General features: G+C 32.2%; 1 protein-coding gene across 5 annotated transcripts in view; it reads right to left on the reverse strand.

Moving 5' to 3' along the window:
* The window catches only part of LOC120354927 (MOB kinase activator-like 2), a 218,140-nt gene that overhangs the window by 28,211 nt on the left and 168,065 nt on the right, over nt 1–21,864 (reverse strand). The gene's annotated exons all lie outside the window — the stretch shown is intronic.

Below are 21,864 nucleotides of genomic sequence, written 5' to 3' on the forward strand. Positions count from 1 at the left end.
GAGCCACAATTTTTAATATCTATCATGGGAAACTCGAAGTCATGGCCGTTCATAATAGAGAGAGAAAATAATTTATTTCGCTAACTCACTTACAATAATGGCTCTAGTCTATTGCGTATTAAATTTACTATTATAACTTGGGAAAAGGCCTGAATTAAAGAGAGTGCCCGGCACACTCCCCTTCCTTCCGGTGTGAAACACGCAAAAGGAAATCTAATCAGGATATGTTACCATAGAGGCATTCTGTATGATTTGGAGAGTCGAATTTCTGGATTGATAGTAGGATCCAATTTGAAGCGGGCCCTCTTCAAAAGAAATCTCTTTAATCATTCCGAAATTCAGCAAAATGTATAACTAATTGAGATTTGTGGCAAGAGTCTTTAAAACTGTGGCAAGAGTCAGGACAAAACAATATGGACGTGTCCACCTTTTAAGTAGGTACTAAAGACGGACCGAGTATAATAATCTTGAATACTTCAATCTCTTTATTGAGTCCCTGGTTATTTTCTTGGCAAACTCTAACAAGGGAAAATGTTTAAAAGACATCATAGTTTTAATTGGTTCTATGTTACTCTGCTGTTGTAAAATATGAAGTACGTTTGATCATAATAGTAAAGGATGAAACTTTTTCACTCAGCTGAATGTATTGAAATCTAACTATCATTACTATAGAGTTGAGAGTGCAATATATTTTTAACAATATAAAGCAATTCAGTAGGCAGTACTATTCTACATCGACTACGATTCAAAGATAATAATGGTTGAAACTGCAACGCTTGCGAGCCATCGGAGAGCAATGACACACGCTTGATGTACATTCCGTAGCTATGAAAATTTCTATCCATTATTGTATTCCACAGGAAATCTCTATCACTGAATTGTATTAAAGTGAACTAAAATATAAGCGAATAGAATATAAAATATGAGGCCTTAGACATTATTCTTATTATTTTATGAATGGGAATATATTTTATCTATATGTACTAACTCCTAACTATGTGAATGTATAATTCTTAACTATGAATGGATGAGTATTAAGCTATTGAAAATGGGTATAGTATAGAATATTATGATAAATCGTCTTATGCTAAATAACTTATTATTATTATTATTAGAGACATCATTTACATACATAGTATTATGACTGTTGATGACTTCAAAAATAGATCATCACCCGATTTACCAAACAATCAATTATCTACTACCGTGGGAAAACTGTACAATCATTTCATTTACCGCGAGTATGCAGCCGTGCATGAAATAAAATTAAACCTAATTCACCTACCTAAATGTATTTAATATTACGAAGTTAATAACATAATTTAATGACTAATCTAGTTGCGCAAGTTATTTACATTCCGGAATTTCTTCTATATACATTATATTGTCACGTAACAAAATCTTTGACTAATAAACCCTTCATGAACCCGTAATGAATCCTTATAACAAATACGGTAAATATCTTTATCATAACTCTTTTTCTCCTTTCTCCTTCTCATTCATTAGGAATCATCTCGTTGAGTGTATAGGGACAAGGCTACAGAGTGGCGCCATACTCACAAAAACTTATCCAATTATAACTCACGACAAAAAATCTTGTCTTCAATAGACTGATCTGTTTCCTATTTTTTTTCTGATCTGTTTCGGATATTTTTCAACATGAATCAAGCGTGATTTTGCATTATAATATTCCAGTAGGAAACCTTCACGACAGAACGCTAGTCAAAACAAAACTATGATCGAGTGCCAGGCTATAATCTACAATAATAATTCTGTATTTCGCTTCTCACTAGAGTATTGTCATTTTCTCACTGCCTACAACTTCAACTAGATAAATTGACTCGACAGCGATCATGGTTATTTATCTCAAACTCAAAGTATGTGACATTTTCTCAAAACACTGGAAGAGTAATTCTCAAGGCATGATTTAATAATATTAAAGTTCAGCTCTAACTTAGCATTGATGAACTGCTGCTGCTTGCCTTCTGATTACCAACATTATGAAATTTACCAATACATTAACACATTAATAAACTACTATTACACTATTACTGATTCCCAAGTTCACTGATATTTCTAACCTTACTGGAGCCTCACATAATTATTCCTCAACTGTAAACTTCATATTTAACTAGATCTCAAAATATCCCAACTTATTCACATGGAAAACTTGATTGCAATTTTACTATTCATCATTAAAAAATTTATCATTTCATTAAAGATTTTCCTATTTTTTTTTTTATTAATACTTTTTGACTACTTATCTCAAAAGGGTCCTACTACTGTTAATTACCTCAATTTAATTTTCCCAACAAAAATTCTATTTCCTTTTTGACACGAATTTTCCTACATATTTCTACCTTATATCCCCATTTAAATTTTTAATCAATCTTTCAACTCTCAACTACAGAATAATTTAAACTCATGCTTAACTCAAGAGATTTTTCCCTTTTCATTTCAAATTCAACTAGAAGAATTTCACTGTTAATTTTATTTTAATTTAACCCGTTCATTAGTGTTCCAATATTTATTTCTACTTTCACTGATAACCATTTTAACATTACCTAGGTACTCGAAAAAGTTTCTCTGTTATTTTATTTGTATACCTTAACTAATCACTTTAAATATTCATTGTCTAAAACTTGCAATTTTCGTTACCATACCAAATTTCTAAGCAACTTTAAACTCAATAATCCCCTTTTTTTTACTAATTATTACTTGTGTTTTTGCGGCTGACTTTCCTACCAAACATTAACGAACCTTTTGACTGGGCTTCCCTAAACTGCTTTACGCTGATTGTTTTCCTTACAATCACTACGAAGACTCACTAAATATTCTAGATTTCGGTTTACGTTATTCTACTGACGAGCCCCATAACTCTCGAATGAACCAGACCGTTTACTAGATACAAAAAATCTTAGCTCACACCATCTTCGGTGCCTTTCGCTAAAATTATACAATTCCACCGTACAAATTTGCAAGGTTAGTCACAGCTAAATTCCTTGATTTGTTACATGGACAACTATCGGGCAGTGCTCCGTTCTCTCTGGACACGGACCTACACTCGCGCCGATTACCTAAATTCAACAACAACACACACAGGCAGGACATCCCCTTGTCCTCCTCTAAATCTTGAGTCTCAACTAAACAAACAAAAAAAAAAATTCCCCACAGTCTACTGGAAACGTCATCAACACAACGGATCTTTACACTATCACTACGCATGCCTACCGCAAAAATCACACTTAAAAAAAAATATCTCTAATAATAAAACTGATTCACCTTTTCGAGAATAAACATTACTGATAAAGGGACTTAACAACCTCATCTCAATCAACTTATTTTCATACAAATTCCCAAGGATTTGATCATTGTTTCAACTTTAATCTACAATATCTAATTATTTAGTTTAAACATCTCAAGGCCAAAACTACTCATCAACTTTTCAAAACTACATATCAACAATAACTAATAAAACAGTTTCCTATTTATTCTCTGATTACCTTCGATCTACCTAAACTTATCAAAAAAATTTTCTATTTTCCTCAAACATTCTCCCATAATAATTTCCGAATTTTCCTAATTTACTTGGGTTGACCTTTAAAATCTCAATATTCACTCTCACTACTACTATACTATGATGATACTCAAGTACCCGATGCGTGAGACCAGAATACGTACGTTGACATTACAATAATTTCTATCATCATTCACGGAATTACAGAATACAAAAAATTTATTCAGCACTTAGAATCAGTTTTTTCTCACATGTCCTAGTTTCTTCTACTAATTTTTATTCTACCGTTAAACATTTAATTTGACAATCAATTTCAATATAAAGTTTTAGAATACTTTCAACTTGAGCTTCAATGATACCTAACTTTATCTTTAAGCTCTTCAAAAGATTTTCATTTTAATGGTTTAACATAACTGAATAACTTTCCTGTTTCATCTACAATTATTTAAACTTCAGAAAAATTGGAGTAGCAACAATAAATTATTCATTCAACTCCAAACCCAAAATATTGACAGTTAACACGTTCACAGAATGAATTATTAAGTATAGACTCAGAAAAATTGATCTAGTATGTTTAGAGTAAGTTATGAAAAATTTAATTTTTTTTTTTTAGGAAATTTGAATTCCAGAGATTTAAATATCTCTAGACAGCAGAGTCGGCGCAGTTGTGTGCCAAAGAAGATAATTTTGAATAAAATTTAGAATTTAGAAATAGGCCGACACATCTAGAAAATACCTGAGTCTATACCTAATTCATGCAGGTGAACGGGCTAGAGTCAAGAAAACTTCAATTAATCTTGCCATGCCTGATTTAATAGGTTTATACTATAGAAAATCACTACAATTTGAAATAATTGAAAAATACAAACAGTTTCAATAAACATTGGCAGCTAAAATCGAACAACAGAAACAACAATATCATGTTACTTTGTTGACATTCTTCATCTGATTCGGGGGCGCATTACTATCCCCGTTTAGATAGCAATACGTCACAAAACCAAACAAGATCAGTCATAAAATAACCAATCAATTTCAACATGAAATTACTCAAGAAAAAAGAAAAAAACCCGTTGAACCCAAATTTCGTCGATAGTAACCCATATAACCCATTTCATAATAATTTTGAATCCCCACTTTTTATTGACATTCTCGAATGAACCTTTGTTTCACTACACTGCACTTTCGTTGGTTTGTACGTTGCTTTATCGTCGGGGTTACAGTACCTTGTTTTTGGCGGTGAGCTTTTACCGGTTGAATTTGGCTTGACGGCGACGTCCTCTTACGTCCCTAGACCTGTCGTCTGAACGGGTGTCTTGAAGCGGTTTTACATAAAGTTGCGGAACCAAAGGGGTGGTAGTACAAGAAGTTGGTTTGGGGACACACATGAACCGCTGTAAATAAATGTATTACAGCATTAATTTCTAACTCTTCCTACAATTCATCAAAAGCTAAAACAGGAGTTTATTCTGTTATTTAATTTAGATTTTATCTTGACGTTCTGATTTCATTCTCAAAATTTAACAGATTTAAAACAAATTTACTTGCCAGAGTGTCATTGAAATACAATGTAACCTTTATGAAAACACTCGTAATAAATTAATATAATGCTTTTAGAATACTTCATTAATTATGATGTTAACTTTTATGATATTTTTCGTTTGGTTTGCAAAATCAAATATAATTTTTCATATAGTAGCTCGGCTAGTATTGTTGGAAACTTGTGCGCCAGCCAACATTTATTTTATTTATTATTTATGAACTATAGGACGCAATCCAAGTGTAAATAACGGGCATTCGCCCAAAACTGCTCAGAACCTTAATTAAAAATGAACATTCCAGAGTTTATGATTTGATTTACCTACAAATACAAGTCCAAAAACTAGTATCAACTGAAATTATGAATTTATCACCTAATAAAACAAGACACTTTATAACACAATAAAAGAAAAAAATATTGAAAATTTCACTTTAAGGAAAGATAATGTTTGCCTTATAAGATTCACCTTTAATTAAATAAAATTAGTAGACACATAGAAAATAATTTAAATTGTATTAAAATTTGAACATTCATTAATATTAATTTCCTGGAGAAGAAAAACTTTCTTCTTCATCTATTAAGATTTCTATCATAAAAAATTCACTAAATCATTCAAAAGCCTTAATGACATAAGAAAACAGAGTCTGAAAAATATAAATTAAAAAAATGTCATAAACTCAATATGAACATAATCTTAAAAGTTTCATTCCAATTTAAAGGCTATCTTCCTGACTTTCAGCAATACTCTACGATAATATATCTCCAGAAACAATAACTCAAATGTAACGTAACTGAAAACTTTCTATACTTCTGTAGAAAAAAATTTATAAGTATCTTCCATCACTAATAAAATCAAAAGGATTATTCTCAATCAATATTATTAACTTGAAAAATAACAGGCTTTGTTGATAAAATCTTTTGATTGAAGTTTCCATTAATAATTTTCCCTAAATTATATTTTAACCTTAGTTTACATACCTTAGCGGTTATTTGAAGAAACAATTATTCGTACATGATGAAGAAACACAATTAAACCTTTCAGGACATGGCACTACTAGTAAATTTAAACATTAATAAAAAATAAAACTAGCTCCTACATTAACTACTGAAATAAACTTATAAACCTGCCCAAAAAGGGGGAAACATAGTGACTACATCTTTACTCTCGTAGTGCTCCTAGCAAAGTGTCCTCCGGAACGTAATCTGGTCTCTCGACTCGGGAATCCCCACTACTGTATTTAGAAACAGGTCTCCTATTGGGCGAATGGAATCAATTTGACCAATCGTCGCGTGGCTTCTACAGCCTTTGGACCAAATAGTAACTGCAAAATCGGTAGTTTGTTATAATTTCAATGCTTGCTGTTTTCCAACTTATCGCATTTTATGTCGCGACAAGAAGGCTAAGTTTTAGAGATAATTCCATAATCTACATTCCTCGACGACTCGGAGCCACAATTTTTAAATATCTATCATGGGAAACTCGAAGTCATGGCCGTTCATAATAGAGAGAGAAAATAATTTATTTCGCTAACTCACTTACAATAATGGCTCTAGTCTATTGCATATTAAATTTACTATTATAACTTGGGAAAAGGCCTGAATTAAAAGAGAGTGCCCGGCACAATCTAGTGCTCGACTAGACTATAGTCATTGACACCCTTTTGAAAGAGATCTTTGAAATAGATTTCCAAATTCAGAATTTAAAAAAACAGGTAAGCACATAATAGATGAGCATGTGACTATAAATACAGGTTTTGTACCTCATTTAGAAGGATATGAACCTATGGAGCATACACATATCATCCTATTGGTAGGTTGTCACCTTTTTCAGTGCCGTTTGGTCAGTCCACTTAAAGTGTGTGTTGAATCTGTGTATTCGGAAATGATCTGGCGGATATTTCCCTAAGCTTAAGTATGTGAACTGTAGATGCGAAACGGGGTGATTTTTGAAAAGAGTGTGTAAACTAGTAATTTAGCTTCAGAACCGTCCTAGATGACGTTTGAGTGGATGCACACAGGGGTACGAGACGGGCGCATCATGTATGATAACCGCACCCCGTTTCGTTTGTGCTAGCGTACAATTCACCCCATTTGACCCATCAAACACAGTTTGACTTCGTACAAACACACACACATATGGGATTGACAGTGATGATCAAAACAATCAGGAACTAGAGTTTTCACTTTTCCATAACACCTTGACTGTTTACTTGATCCCTGGAATGTATACCACACTGCCGTAACTATCTGGGACCTTAATTGACAATTGGATACATTCACAAGTTATGGATATTTTGGTGAAATCATCATCAACAACACCGAAATAACTCTCAGAAGATGAAGTCCTCAAATTGTGCAAAAGTGAAAGCAATACAAATGTATATAGTTATCAAGCATCACTAGACAAAAAAGTAATATTAATGATAGAGGCCGATTCTGCAGGAGAAAACTTCTACAAATAGTTGATACTGTTACGGATATTTACTCTATAGAACTAGTTCTTGTGGGTTCTTAAACTAGATAAAATGTAGAAAATAGTTCAGAAAAAAACTATAGAAACAACAGAAAATCTGAAACTATAGAAAACTATAGAATGAGATGACAACATTTGGAGTTATAATTGCACTTTATTGCACTGAATAAATGAAATAATCGACTCACTAAATGACAGATTATTAACACTACTACAGGCAGTAATTTATTATTCAATCAACTAATAAGTTTTCAGATGGACAGAATAAAGATTTATCAGTTATAACACAGTCTAATATTTACAGTTCATTAACACTGTATGCAACACTATCACTGTCTGTATCCTATACCAGGACTCTGTATCACAGTTCACATATCACGCATTTTTACATTTTTAGCACCGTTCCGTATCAAGTGCTCGCTTAACCGTATAACCGTCCTGTATCTCGTATCTTGATACAACTGTCACGATATTAAATAGTTATCACTACACTTTGGTACAAACAACACTATAACTGTCACTACACAATTATCACTATAATTGTCACTATAGAATTATCACTATACACGGTCACTATATAATTATCACCAGGAAATATCAGGCTAAGGTACAGCTGAAACACTGTTTCTTTACCACTGAGCGTGTTGCTTATGATCACTCACTTCTCTAGGCAAGCGATTCCTCTATAATACCCTAAAGTTTTTATTCCAGTACAATCTAGAAGGATGGATGGTTCTTCTGTATTAATACACAAACCAGAAGAAGCCAGTACGTTCTAGAAGCCCATAAACTTGTAAACAGAATAGGTGACTCAGTCCCATAGAAATAGGGTCCCTATTGTCAATCATCAGCCTCTGCTGCCCAATGTTCTAGCTCTTATCACTCTGTCACCCTCTATTTGTTTCAATCTCTTTTCCTCCTTCATATCACTCATGAACATGTGTGAATTCCATAACAATACCATATATTTTAGTGAAATTACAGTTTAGTTTGATTATAATATTACTAGTAATTAGATTTCTCCACCACATTCTTGAATGCAGCTTATAATGCATAAATACAAATATGTGTTTCAAATTGAACAAATAACAGCTTCCAATTATTTGAAAGGCTGTAAACATCCAAGGCCAAACAAACATCAGATTGTATAAGACGTAAATAATATAATTACATTCCATACTCTCTGGGTCTAATCTATTTCTAGTTGCATCAAAGAAAATAAGAAGCACTAGTTACTAGACACTAGTAACAGTAGAGCTCGCGCTCAGTAAGTTACATTGACCTGTTGTTATGCTTTCTCAAAAATTAATAAATAATTTATCAATTTGAAATGTCTAGAAAGAATCCTAAATAAACATAGAGCTTTCTGTCCTATCGTACCGTGACGTGTCGTTCCGGAATGTGAGTGTGAGCGCTGTTATCAGGTCTGCCTTCCGTCGATACGCCAATCCAATCAACCCATCAGAGAACATTCTGTGTTGTCGTGTTGGCGAAATATCGGTGTGTTGAAATTAACAAAATAAACTACCATAATGCTGATTTCCTACAAACTTCATTTCTCACTTTTCCTGATTTCAGAAATCAATTTCTTTTCAATAATATTTGTTGTAATTTTAATTATCAGATTAAAAAAGAAAAATGTAAAAAAATGTTTTCTATCAATAACTCCAAACTCCAAACTAGAATCATGGCATCAGCTTATAGAAAGACAAAGTTAGTAGACAACTGTCTAAGATACATTTTCAAGATGTTCGATGTTTTTGAACGGTTAGTATTATATCCACTAGACAGCTGATTTATGATGAATATTTCTAAAGTCTGAATTTTACGGTAATATTAGCGTTCAAAAAAGACTCCTTTTCCTTTTGTAGTATCCTTAAAATGCAAAATTTCAAAAAAACGTATGTATACGTCGATGAGAAATTCAAAAATACAAAAATTCAAAATACCTCTCAAATTTCATAAAAATTAAAATCAATAGAATTTTTAGCAATAGCTGCGTTTCGCTGTAAATGCGGAACATAAATAATATAAACATAAAGAGAAATGAAAACCGTCGACTTGAATCTTAGACCTCACTTCGCTCGGTCAATAAGCAATTCTAATTTTGTAATAACTAATTATTCTATTTGTCTATGATAGTAGCTTCATAGTGATTACAACCAATCCATTTCTGTATGAATGCTGAATTGTATCACTGATAGTTGTTTAATCAATTATTTTCATCAAGGTTTACTGAATGTTGAATATACCTAGAGCATAACCACTCACAAGCATAACTAATCAGTCACTTCTCATCAGTTCCTAGATGCGCTGTCATCAACTGGAAGCATAGCATTATGCACTAGCTATTGCTATTGCGCCCAATTACTTAATACAAACCGCTATATAGGCCTACCGCTAGCTTCCATCAGTTTGCAGATAGGACTGAGTTGATACGTGTTTGACTAATGAGTAGGCCTATTCTCTTTGATGACGATAATAATTATTATCAATCTCTGCTAACAAACCTACAATTGGTTGCACTTCAGGCGTTCACATCCTCTCATTAATTCAACTGACGACGATGAGATTCACTTTAACGGTCAGCATTACTCATGAATATCACTAACACTTGCCATTCAACCAATGCTGATAGTTGAAATCTCATTCCCCGATCTCATCTGGTAGACTTCTACTTACTTGTACTTCGCTAAATTACGTAACGCTAATCTGCGTAACGAGAGTAAAGCATTGAGGGTGGTCATATGTTATATGTTACTCCCAATTAGGGTTGCCACCTTTTTCAAAGAAAAATAAAGTACATTGGTAAACACAGGCCTAAAAAATATAGTACATTATGTTTAAATAAAGTACATGTCATTTTTACCTGTATATTCAAAAAGTCAGCATAGTTCTTTGTGGCATTCTTATATACTCACAAAAATACACATTATTGACATGAGTAAATAAAAAATAAATAAATATCACTGATTACTATTAGAATCCATTATAATTATTTTATTAATAATGATACTAATGATAATTAATTACTAATGATAGAATAATTCGATTTATCCAAATAAGAATATGATACCTTGGAAAGTTATTGATTACATACTGGTATGACGAAAATAATCATAAATCATTAAAAAAAATTAAATTAATTTGTTACAAAGCACACGCTCATAAAGAAGAATTGTATAATATAGTATCATGAGAAAACATATAATTTATTTTATTTAATCCAAAAAGTTCTATAGAGTTGGTCTTCTAAATTCAAAATGTAAGTTATACGCCTTGAAAAAATGCATAATATTGTTACTCTTCAACAATTTAATCAAATCTAGGCTATTGCAAAATAATTTGATGTACACAAGATTAAGAATGCAAAAAAATTGCACCCCTCTGGCCAAAGATATGTGTACTTCTCAAAATACAATTTTAAATGATTTATTAAAAACATAAAGCACCCTTTATTTAGCCTATATGAAATATTTAAAATATTTTAAAATAACGACCGGTTCCAGCTTATTTTAGCCATTTTCAAGTTCAAATGAAAAAATAAGTAAATAAGTATTGACTAATTTATGTACATATAAGACTATCCTCCATATTATGTTCTATTTATTGGTTTGCATAATTTTATCAAAAATGGGATCATCTAAATCAAATTGAATGATATTTATTAGTTTATTACTATTTAATTTTGCTGTAGTGTAGATATGAAATCTTCTTTTACATTAATTTAATTTACTGCTTTTGCTTCCAACGTTTAAAATCTTCATATTAGAATTCATATCAATATATCTATGGTTTTCTTCTATCAAGTGCTCAACAAGGCTGATTATTGAGTGTATTTTTTTTATTTTAGAGCTCGAATGTGCTCCTGGAAAAAATAAATAAAGGAAGATTTATTTTTTTAATAACTCAATATAAGAATATGATACCTTGTAGGGGTAATGCTAGGAAAACATGGAACACAATAAACGAGATACTTGATATCAAAAAGAGAGCTTTGAATAATGATATTGATCCTGAAGTCCTGAACAAACATTTTTCATCTATTGGTAGGAAGTTGGCAGAAAAGCTAAACAACGAAAATGTAACCAATATACAACCTCAAATCAGTCATCATAATTCTAACAACTCACAAATTGATTTCCATAACTCTTTTTTCCTATTCCCGACAAATGAATCAGAGATTATTCAAACGATAAAAACACTGAAATCCAATTCAGCACCAGGCGTAAATAACATAAGTAACAGTTGTTTAAAAAACATAGCTCACAGCATTGCTAAACCTGTAAATATCATAATTAACAGAGGCTTTGAAGAAGGTTTCTTCCCAGATGAATTCAAAGTAGCCAAGATTGTACCTTTGTATAAATCTGGTGATGCTAAAAATCCGACTAATTATCGTCCGATAAGCTTGCTCAGCGGTATTTCAAAGGTTATGGAAAAAATTATAAAAAAGCGTCTTACACAATATTTGAGATTGAAAGATTTTATTCATCCCAGCCAATTTGGTTTTCAAGAAGGCAAAAATACAGAGGATGCTATCTCGTTACTAGTAAAAACTTTAACTGAAAATTTTAGTAGAAGAAAGAATCTATTGCAATATTTATGGACCTCACCAAAGCATTTGATACTATTCCACATTCAAAACTTTTGGAAAAACTTAACCGTATTGGAATTCGAGGATTACCCTTAAATCTTTTCTCGAGTTACCTGAGAGGGCGATCACAGATATTATCAAATGGGAATAAATCCAGTACTGAATATATGCTCGACTATGGTTTGCCACAAGGAACTGTTCTTTCTCCAATCTTATTCATAATATACATAAATGACCTCTTGAACCTGCACTTGAAAAATGGTCAAGCAATTTCTTTTGCCGATGACACTACTTTAATTTTTTCTGGTCAAACTTGGGAGGCAGCTAGAACTTCAGCTGAGAAGGGTTTTTCGGAGGTCAAAGCTTGGCTTGACAATCATACTCTAACCTTAAATTATAAAAAGTCTTCCTTTATTACTTTTACACCAAATACTGCAACTCAACCATTGAATCAAATAATTTTGAAAAGTCACAAGAATAGCTGTAACGGACTAGGTTCAGGCTGTGACTGCCCTTCACTGGAGAACTCGAAGTCTGTTAAATACCTGGGAGTAATGATTGACCAACATCTAAGATGGGATACTCATATTCAGTCATTATGTCATAAAGCCAAATATCTAATACAAAAATTTTATAAATTAGCCTCTTGAAACTACCACAGCTTGCCAAAATGACCTATTTTGCTTACACTCAATCTGTTCTGCAATACGGGATAAGAGTCTGGGGAGGCGCAGCTGAACGACACATTGGTAAGGTTTTCAACATACAAAAACATATAATAGAAATTGCACTTAACAAGCCGCGGCTCTACCCGACCAGAACACTTTTCGAGGAAAGCAAAATACTATCAATCAAACAGCTCTATTTAAAAAACCTAGCATTATACGTGGTAAAAAAATAAAAATTTATTTAATATCCGGTATACTCCATACCATACACGTCGAGTTTTTAGATCTTCTGACATGACTGAAACAAATATTAGTGTTTGTAGGATGCAATTTCCTTATAGGTGTGATAAGCTTGTGAATATAATTCCCCAAACCTTGTTTGCAAATTCTCCACCAAATAAACTAAAGATTGAAACCATAAATTGGATCAAAGCATCCACTGACTTCTCTTGTAACATAAGATAGTATTTTTGTGATTTGGATCGTTTCTCACTACTTTCTCCACTATATCAGAGCCCTAAGTTTTTCTAGCCCAATATTATCATTCGAGCTTACCGTACTCTAAAACAGCTTTATGCTTTTCTCATTTGCGTTCCTGTTGTGCTGTCTAGCCTAGCGATGTTTAAAATGTATAACTCCACTTTGAAGATTCTTCTACCTGCTTTTCAATTCCATTATTTACTACTTTTTTGTATGTATTTTTTATCTCCTACTTTTTAATCCTACTTTATTTCATATTATTTTATGCCACTTTGTTTATAAATTTTTTGTAATCTATTTCTTTTTGAAGCTCACGAACGGACGTAAGTCTTGTGAGCTCCATATTCTATTTCTTGTAATAATTTTTGTATGTACATTGTCAATTTGATTTTCTATGTTGTACAAGAGATGAATGAATAAACTTGAATAAACAAGAACTCTTATAAGTAGCCCATGCAAATAAAGTAATTTTGAATGGATATTCAAAATACAATACATGGATATAATGGAATACAAAATGAGTTCAATAATGATTTTTAAATTTAATAAAAAATTAGTTATTCTTGACAATATATTTCTTATTGCTTTAGGCCATCATCAATAAATAGTTGCTACTGGTGAAGAGTTGCAAAGCATCTTTGCAATCAAAATTCAAATTGAAATAAATCATTAGTTCATTATTTCTTATGTGATTCAAAGATGCTTTGCTCCTCTCATCTCTTCAATTATTATTCATCACAAAAAAAAACCCATTCCACAAATGCTGAAGTGGCAGGGATAGAGAATAAATAATATGAAACCACTTTATACAAATTCTTGAACTCATCAGCATCACATGCACTGAAAAAATGTAGCCAATATTTAGTTTAAATCTGACAGTCTCCGCCAATCTACTAATCTATAGTGAATTCCACATTATAATGACAGTGGATAAAGATAGAAGAATAACGTTGCCTATTCTCTGCCTCAATTAATTATATATCTACATAGTCAAAAACATAATTGGCATCGTTGTGGAGCTAGAAAAGGATAGTACTACTACCTGCTTTGTCGAATGATAGACGAGGGTAGCAACACCAAAGTTAATCAAATACTGTCATTATAACGTGGACCAAACTATAAAATGGTTTGATTTCCACTTACTTTATTATATAGTACTTTGTTGAGCAAAATAAAGTTTTTTTGCGTACTTTATCTTGCTTACAAAGTATAAAGTACAAGACCTCCAAATAAAGTACAATACTTTATAATATAGTACGGGTGGCAACCCTACTCCCAATTACAGAGTAGAGAGTACTAGGATCCCTCCAATACATTGGTCTTGAAATGGTCAATTCTTGATTTTGTTGTTTTGTTGGTGTATTATTTATATTATAGTTCCTTCATTATTTCTATCAGTTTATATTTACATTGTATCTCTATACCGTCTATAAGTATAATATTCTTTGTATTACATTTTAAACTGATAAAATATAAATAATGAAATTTTTTAGGATGAATAATGATGAAATAATATTTTTAAAATAGAGAGTTTAGAATTTTGATTTGATTTCAGTTTAGAATAAAACCTCAAAGTTTAGGGATGCTCCCGTAGGTTATACATGGAGTAATGATTTTTTCGCCACACTTGGATGTAATGAGCTGGTTTACGTGCGTCATATGGAGGCCGAAAGTCATTGTTTTCCGACCAGGCCGGTAAAACTTTACGGCCCTAGGGCTGTAAAATGACCTTGAATAACAGCTGATCGTGTCCGATCTCACAAAAATCATAGAGAGATAATCTCATAACGACTGTAATAATCTATATAATTATGTATCGTGAATCGCGGTATTATGTCTATAATATATTTTATAAATTACTGTTTAATAATTTAATATTTATTATTGTGTTTTTGATATCAAACAATGAATACAATGGCTGCATTGTCCATTGTCAGAAAGGTACGTATCGCAAGTATTTAAAAGTGAAGAATCGAATTTGAAATCAAAGTACAATAATTGTATCAATATTTAAAAGTGAGGTAAAGTAATAATTGTTTCTTTTTTATTATCGAATTCCACTTCTTAATGCAATACAATCAACTATAATAACAAGAAAATACAGCAGAGATCTGAAGTTTAAGGTAAGCCTACTGGTGAAACTCAGCCTTGACTAAAAAATTCCTAGTAATTTGTCCGTAATTCATTATTAAAACTTTTAGATAATTTTTCTTTAATATTGAACCATATAGAGAAAACATTAGGCCCACTCAAGATTGAATCTTCGAATGTTTTCTCTATGATTTCAGAGCAATATTTTGTTGTGAAAATGCCGGCAAACCGGCTTCAAATTAATATGCCGCTATACACTATATTATAGTAGCCTACATACGTTACCTGACTTAATTCAGAGTGAAAATTTTATTGTGAAACAGATAATAATATTAATTTTAATAATATAAGTCATGAGCCAAAGTCTGTTGTACCTTTGACTATAGAAAGAACCTTCTTCTATAGAAAGAACAACCTTCTTTCTATAGTCAAAGGTTGTACGCTTTTTAGGAGTGAAGTAAACTTTTTTAGAAGTCTAGTTTACAGTATTACGTGTATGCTAAGAGTTATCAGTCAGGCCTCTTCGTTCAACAATATGCTATAGCCGAGAGCATAAAGGCGTAATATAACAAAATTCCAAAGCTCAGTGAATACAAACACGATCTAGGTTCGAATCTCGGTCAATGACATTTTTTTTGTCAATGAATTTCGACTTTTATTAGCTATTTTTTATATTAGTTACCATAATTTAAATTTCAATCAATTTTTTAGATATATTTTGAGACAAAACTGTGAAATATGCAATTATATTAATTTTTTCATCACATTATTTCAAAATAGTAATGAAAATTCTATTCATCCATCTATCCATGAGATATTGCACCGGGCGCAAAGCGCGAGCTATAAAAATTCAAACAATTATTCGAAATATTAATAGTATAAAAATATGGTCACTATTGTAAATTATTAATTAGTAGTATTGAAATTAATTGACAGTAAAAGATGTCATAACCAAGATTCAAACTATCAAAATAGGCTGTTTGAATTTTATTAATTTTTCAATTTCTTATAAATATTGGGAAGTTTTTTTTTTGGTGTGGCGAAAAATAGCGTTCGCAACACGGGCAAAAATGTTTTTCCGGCTCTCAAACGCTTCAAGTTCTCGACTTCATCTCGAACTTGAAAACCGCGATCTCGAGCCGGAAAACGTACATTTTCGACCCTAGGTGCGAAATATACTATTTTTATCTTTCTTCAATAGAAGTCAACCGTCAACTATAACTACAAACTCAATCATATCTTGTCATAATCGTGTTCACCAAAAGCATAATTTTTGTGAAATAGGTTCTGTGAACAAAATCAGATGCATAATAGAGTATCAGAATGGCATATTCCCTTTCAAAAAAGTTGATAGGTTAGTCAGAGGCCCTGAAATTGATCAGCTGCGACCTGAAAACTCTGACACCAGACCTGAGCCAGCCAGGTCACTCGATATTATTATTATTATTATTATTATTTATAGGTTAGTGAGTTTCAATGATATTAGTCAAGTTTGCAATGTAAATATTATTCACACATGACAATGGATCTTTCGAAAGGAGCGGTTAAGTTTGGTTTATAGTGAAGTTGACAACCAACTGTCAGCATTGCTAGTAGTAGTAAATGACATAAATTCAATGCTGACCAGTGAAGATAGATACATTCTATACTCTCTGATGCTGACAGTTTGGAGTGAGTACCACTATAGGAAAGCACACTTCAACTGGATCCAAGTAAGAAACTTGGACGTGTAAAATAATGCTCGATGTTGAAGACTTGGATGGATGCTTTTGAGAAGGAAGACACAAATTGAAAAGTGAAAACTTTCGATTGTGAGTAGAATTGATAAAGTGATTCCATGCAAAGTTTAATGAGAAAGTTTCTATAATGCTAAGTTTGATTAGAAAGTGTTCCAAGTTGATTGAGATTGAATACAACACTTTACGCTGTTTGCTTCTCAATACGTTTCAGACAACTATTGCCAAATGACAACAAGAATTCAAGGAAAGGAGATGTATTTCACAGAGAGGATTATCTAGTTTTGTACAAATCGAAGAGTAGAATCCCTCTAGACTATACAATAACGTACTGCTTCGTTGGTTACAGTGTGAACAGCTGCAATGCTTCTATTAAAACTTGGTAAGCTTTCAGTAAGAAGTTGAGTAGGGAATGGAGAATTGCTACACTATTAACCTGGATTTATTCCCAAGTGCATGGCAAAGAATAGTAACATTGCAGAGAAAGCACTTTTTTTCATAAAAACTCTAAACCTGCGATTTGATGTGGGGTTTTCGCAGCTCTCGCATGAATATAACATAATACTGGTGTTATACATACTCCTCTCAAGCTCAAATCTGAACGTAACAACAACGGAATAAAACATAAATATGATTATGTAAAACATAAATATATATTATCGTACTTCCTATCTAAAAAATTATCCCAAAGCTAAAATTAGGTATCTGATGATTCATAAAATATAGATATACAATTATAAGAATCGAATTATACGGAAAATAATTTGTTCGTTTAACTAGTTGGAAAAATACGGTGATGATTATTGTTTTGCCACACTGCACAGAATACATTTACAATTCCCGGTCAGTTTCTAAGTTAAGAAGATACAGTTTTAGGTAGGCGCACACAGATCGTCATCGGACGAACGGAACGCATCGGACGGATCGTACTTTTTTTAGGTGCTGCGAACACTAGTCGTCATCGGAGCATTGGTATTTTAGTTCATTGCGACGTATGTCGAGTCGAGAGTGAATTAGGAATTTAATGAACAAATATTACAGTATATAAGTGATGGATAGCTCATAGCAGTAGTGAAGAAGAAGTTATAATTTTACTTGGTTGTTAGCCGAAGATGAAGAAGAGGTACAGCGACGTAGGAAGAGAAAACGGAAAATGTGGATCCATACAATTAATCAGAAAAGGATAGAATATGGAGAATTTAATCATCTGTTTCCTGATTTAATTTAAGACAAAGTTATTTTTTTTAGATTCTTCCGCATGTCGCAAGTAATGTTTTTTGAGCTTTTGAATATCCTCAGACAACATATATAGTTAAACTGAACACCACTTATCTCCGAGCGATTGAGCCTGAACAGAAGAGATCAGCAATCTGTTTAAGGTATGGTTTTCTATATTTCGATTAAAAACTTCTGAAGACGTTCAAATTAGCATCGACATAAGGCAAAATTTCTAACTATAGTCATTTTCTTAAGTGACTTTATGCATAATATCGTATGCTCTTTTTTTGGTGAGATTGTGAAATTCTATTTATTCTAATATTATAATATAGTAAATATACATTACCAACCAATTATATGTGCATTTATGTAATGCAGTATATTAATAGCTGATATTTTCTCTACTGTATTTTGATACATTATTATGTTAAGGACATAGTTAGTTTTGATACTGATTTAGGAAATATTTAATAAAAATTAAAACTTTATTATGTATTTAAAAAAAAGTTGAAAACCTATCAAATATTTATTTCTTCACTCCAACAGAATATACAAGGGAATAAATAAATTCCGGTGAGTCATTAAATCCGATCGGAGCCGTCGGCTTCAATGCTCCTCTCGGAATTCCTGACGGCATTTCCGATCTACGATGCGTACGATGCGGATAGGTATGCGCACTTCAATTGAAAACAATGCAACAAATCTAATCGTCCGATCCGTGCCGTCCGTCCGATGACGATCTATGTGCGCCTACCTTTACGGTGTAAATAAAAACAGCTGATCTCAATTCGAGCCCAGAAAAATCAAGGTCAGTCGCGATACCCGGCTGGAAAGTGGCCACTTCCTGTTTCTGTGTATTTTAAATGTGAGTATTCATTGTGAACACCGAACATTGTGAAAACTAAGCAAAACAAGAGGTCAGAAAGTCCTTTCAATTTGATATGTATGGTGACAACAATACAGTCTCCGCAGACGACGGGTCCAAACGGAGCAGCCACCTGCTCACCCTTCGTTTATAGACTACATAGACTACAATACTACATCCCTCACTTTCAACAACTTATGCTGAGGCGCTGAGGCATTACGATAAATCCAGTGAGTCAAATGGGAGAAAATACATAACTGTATTGAATTTTCAAACCGGGGGATTGTAAGTTTTTATGTAACCTGTTCCTGACGGGATAAACATGCTGAATTTCCGTAAAGATTTTTTTTTAATAGAGATTAGAAATTTTTTATGTACAGTTATTTGATATTAAGGGATGGAAACTCTTGGAAGAGTGGATGGGTTGAGTGTCTTCGATTTTTTAAAAAGATGTTTTGATTAACGTTCTCTGGGATACGGCAAGAGGCCACACTCAAGCAGCGTTTGAACGTAAGCATGATAAATGGTTTTGCAGTGACCAACGACCAGGACATATTCGAGCTGCCCAAATGCATATTTTTATTCTTTATTCATATAATAAGTACATCATAAACATGATAGGGAGAGGGAAAATAAGGTAACCTTGTGCTATTTCTCTCCCAAATTTAGATAACACATAGTCCAAAATAGGTGGTCTTGTAGTTCTTTACTTCACAAAATTTTCAGTCCATACATAATTCTAACAAAGCAAATTTTCGACAAACAAAGCAACGACTTGGATAACAATCCCATATTTAGGCCTTGTTCAATATCTGATAAGATAGGTAGGGAATTGAAGAGGAATGGATTTCATGTTGCTTTCAACACCAAACCGATTCTAAATAGTCTATTTAGCTGGCGTAAAGACAAAATTGATATTTGAGATAAAAGTGGAGTGTACAAACTTAAATGTGGTGATTGTATTCTTGTTACGTGGGTTAGACAGGTGGAAGTTCCAAAAGTAGAATTAAAGAACACATCAGAGATTGGAATAAACGGAATGGGTAATCTAACTTTGCAGAAAATTTGATGAATAATCACAAGTTCACAGTTGAGGATAATGTTAAGTTTCTGCATGTTAATAACAAAGGCAGATCTTTGAATATTCTAGAGGCTTTAGAAATAACAAGAGTAATTAAGTACAATTCCCAGTATAGTTTAAATGACCAGATTCATTTCAACCAATACAACACAACGAATTTAGTTTTATCATAACATCTTAAGCATACATTAGTCAATAGTATTCTATTGACATATTTGTTTTATTATCTTTTACTTGTTTTCTGGTACTGAAAGTAAATTTTGTTACCATGGCAAGTCTGTTGCTTAAGCCGCCATTTTGTGACTTTTTTGTTATGATGTTAAGTGGGAGGAGCCTGTCTAGCTGGGCCAATAGCAGGTGTTCATGCCCTTTGCCAATAGCAGTACTCGCCTACTAGTATAAATTCTGCTGCTCTTGTATTTTGTTTTAGTTTATCAGAGATTGACAATGGTGTAAGAACCGAAACCGGTCTTTCTAACTATCAATAAATCTGTGGCTTTTGACAATTTCATAGTTGTTTTATTTAATATAAATAATTACCACAATATCACTTTTTGTGTAGTTGAGAAGTTGATAATGTGGTAATTATTCATATTGAATAAAAAAGACTAAGAAATTGTCAAAAAACCACAGATATATTGATACTTAGAAAGACCGGACAATATCAACTTCTCAACTACACAAAAAGTAAATCATGATTTGTATTGATTATTTTATATTAACAAATTTTAAAAATGTTTTAATACTTTACATGATAATTTTTATAACAACTCTTTTTATAGGCCTAACAGTGTCTTCTATAATGTGCTACTTGTATAATCAAGTACTATCATGAAAACTTTGTATTTTCAAATTTTAAAGGATGACACGTAGAAAGTTGCATTGGTTTTGACTGATATTGTGCCAGTCATGTTTAATGGACAGTCTTTGAGTCCTCTAAGCGACTTCAAATTGAATTGCATTTTATCCCTTACAAAGAAAAGTTACATGATAGAAGAAAATTGGATATTTAAGTAAACTGACTGTATAAATTTCATTTGTATAAAAAAAGTTTGGAATTTGCATTGATATGTAGAATTGAATTTACTTACATTTCTTTGATCATGTTTATGTACATCGATCATGAACAAATTGATAAATTTGAAATTCTACTTTGTGAAAATACTTGAGGATTGAACATTTTGTGATTTGAAGAACTGCAGACAAAATCATGTGTTTAAATAAACTCGGAACCGTGACTTTAAGTGCCTCTCTCACACTTCCAGGTATTTGAGATACAAACTAAGATGTTAATTCTTAAATTGTATTGTAGAATGATAAATGGGATTTCAATCGTAGCTGATTCACAAAGTAAACAGCTACAATTTCAATACTATGGACAGATACAACTATTGGGTATGATGAGATGATTGGGGAGGAATCTAGAAAGATGAGAGATGATGAATAATAATTCGTATCAAAAATAATTCGTCCAGGAAGAGAAATTAAAACATGAAGACACTTGAATATTGGTTATAAAAGTTCTTGAAAGTATTTCATGAAATGTATCAAACAAAATGTATCAGTTTAAATAATTCTTTGTTGTGATGTTTGAAAGTGAA

This window comes from Nilaparvata lugens, chromosome X (genome assembly GCF_014356525.2).
Source record: "Nilaparvata lugens isolate BPH chromosome X, ASM1435652v1, whole genome shotgun sequence".
In the NCBI taxonomy this organism is placed as follows: Eukaryota; Metazoa; Arthropoda; class Insecta; order Hemiptera; family Delphacidae; genus Nilaparvata; species Nilaparvata lugens.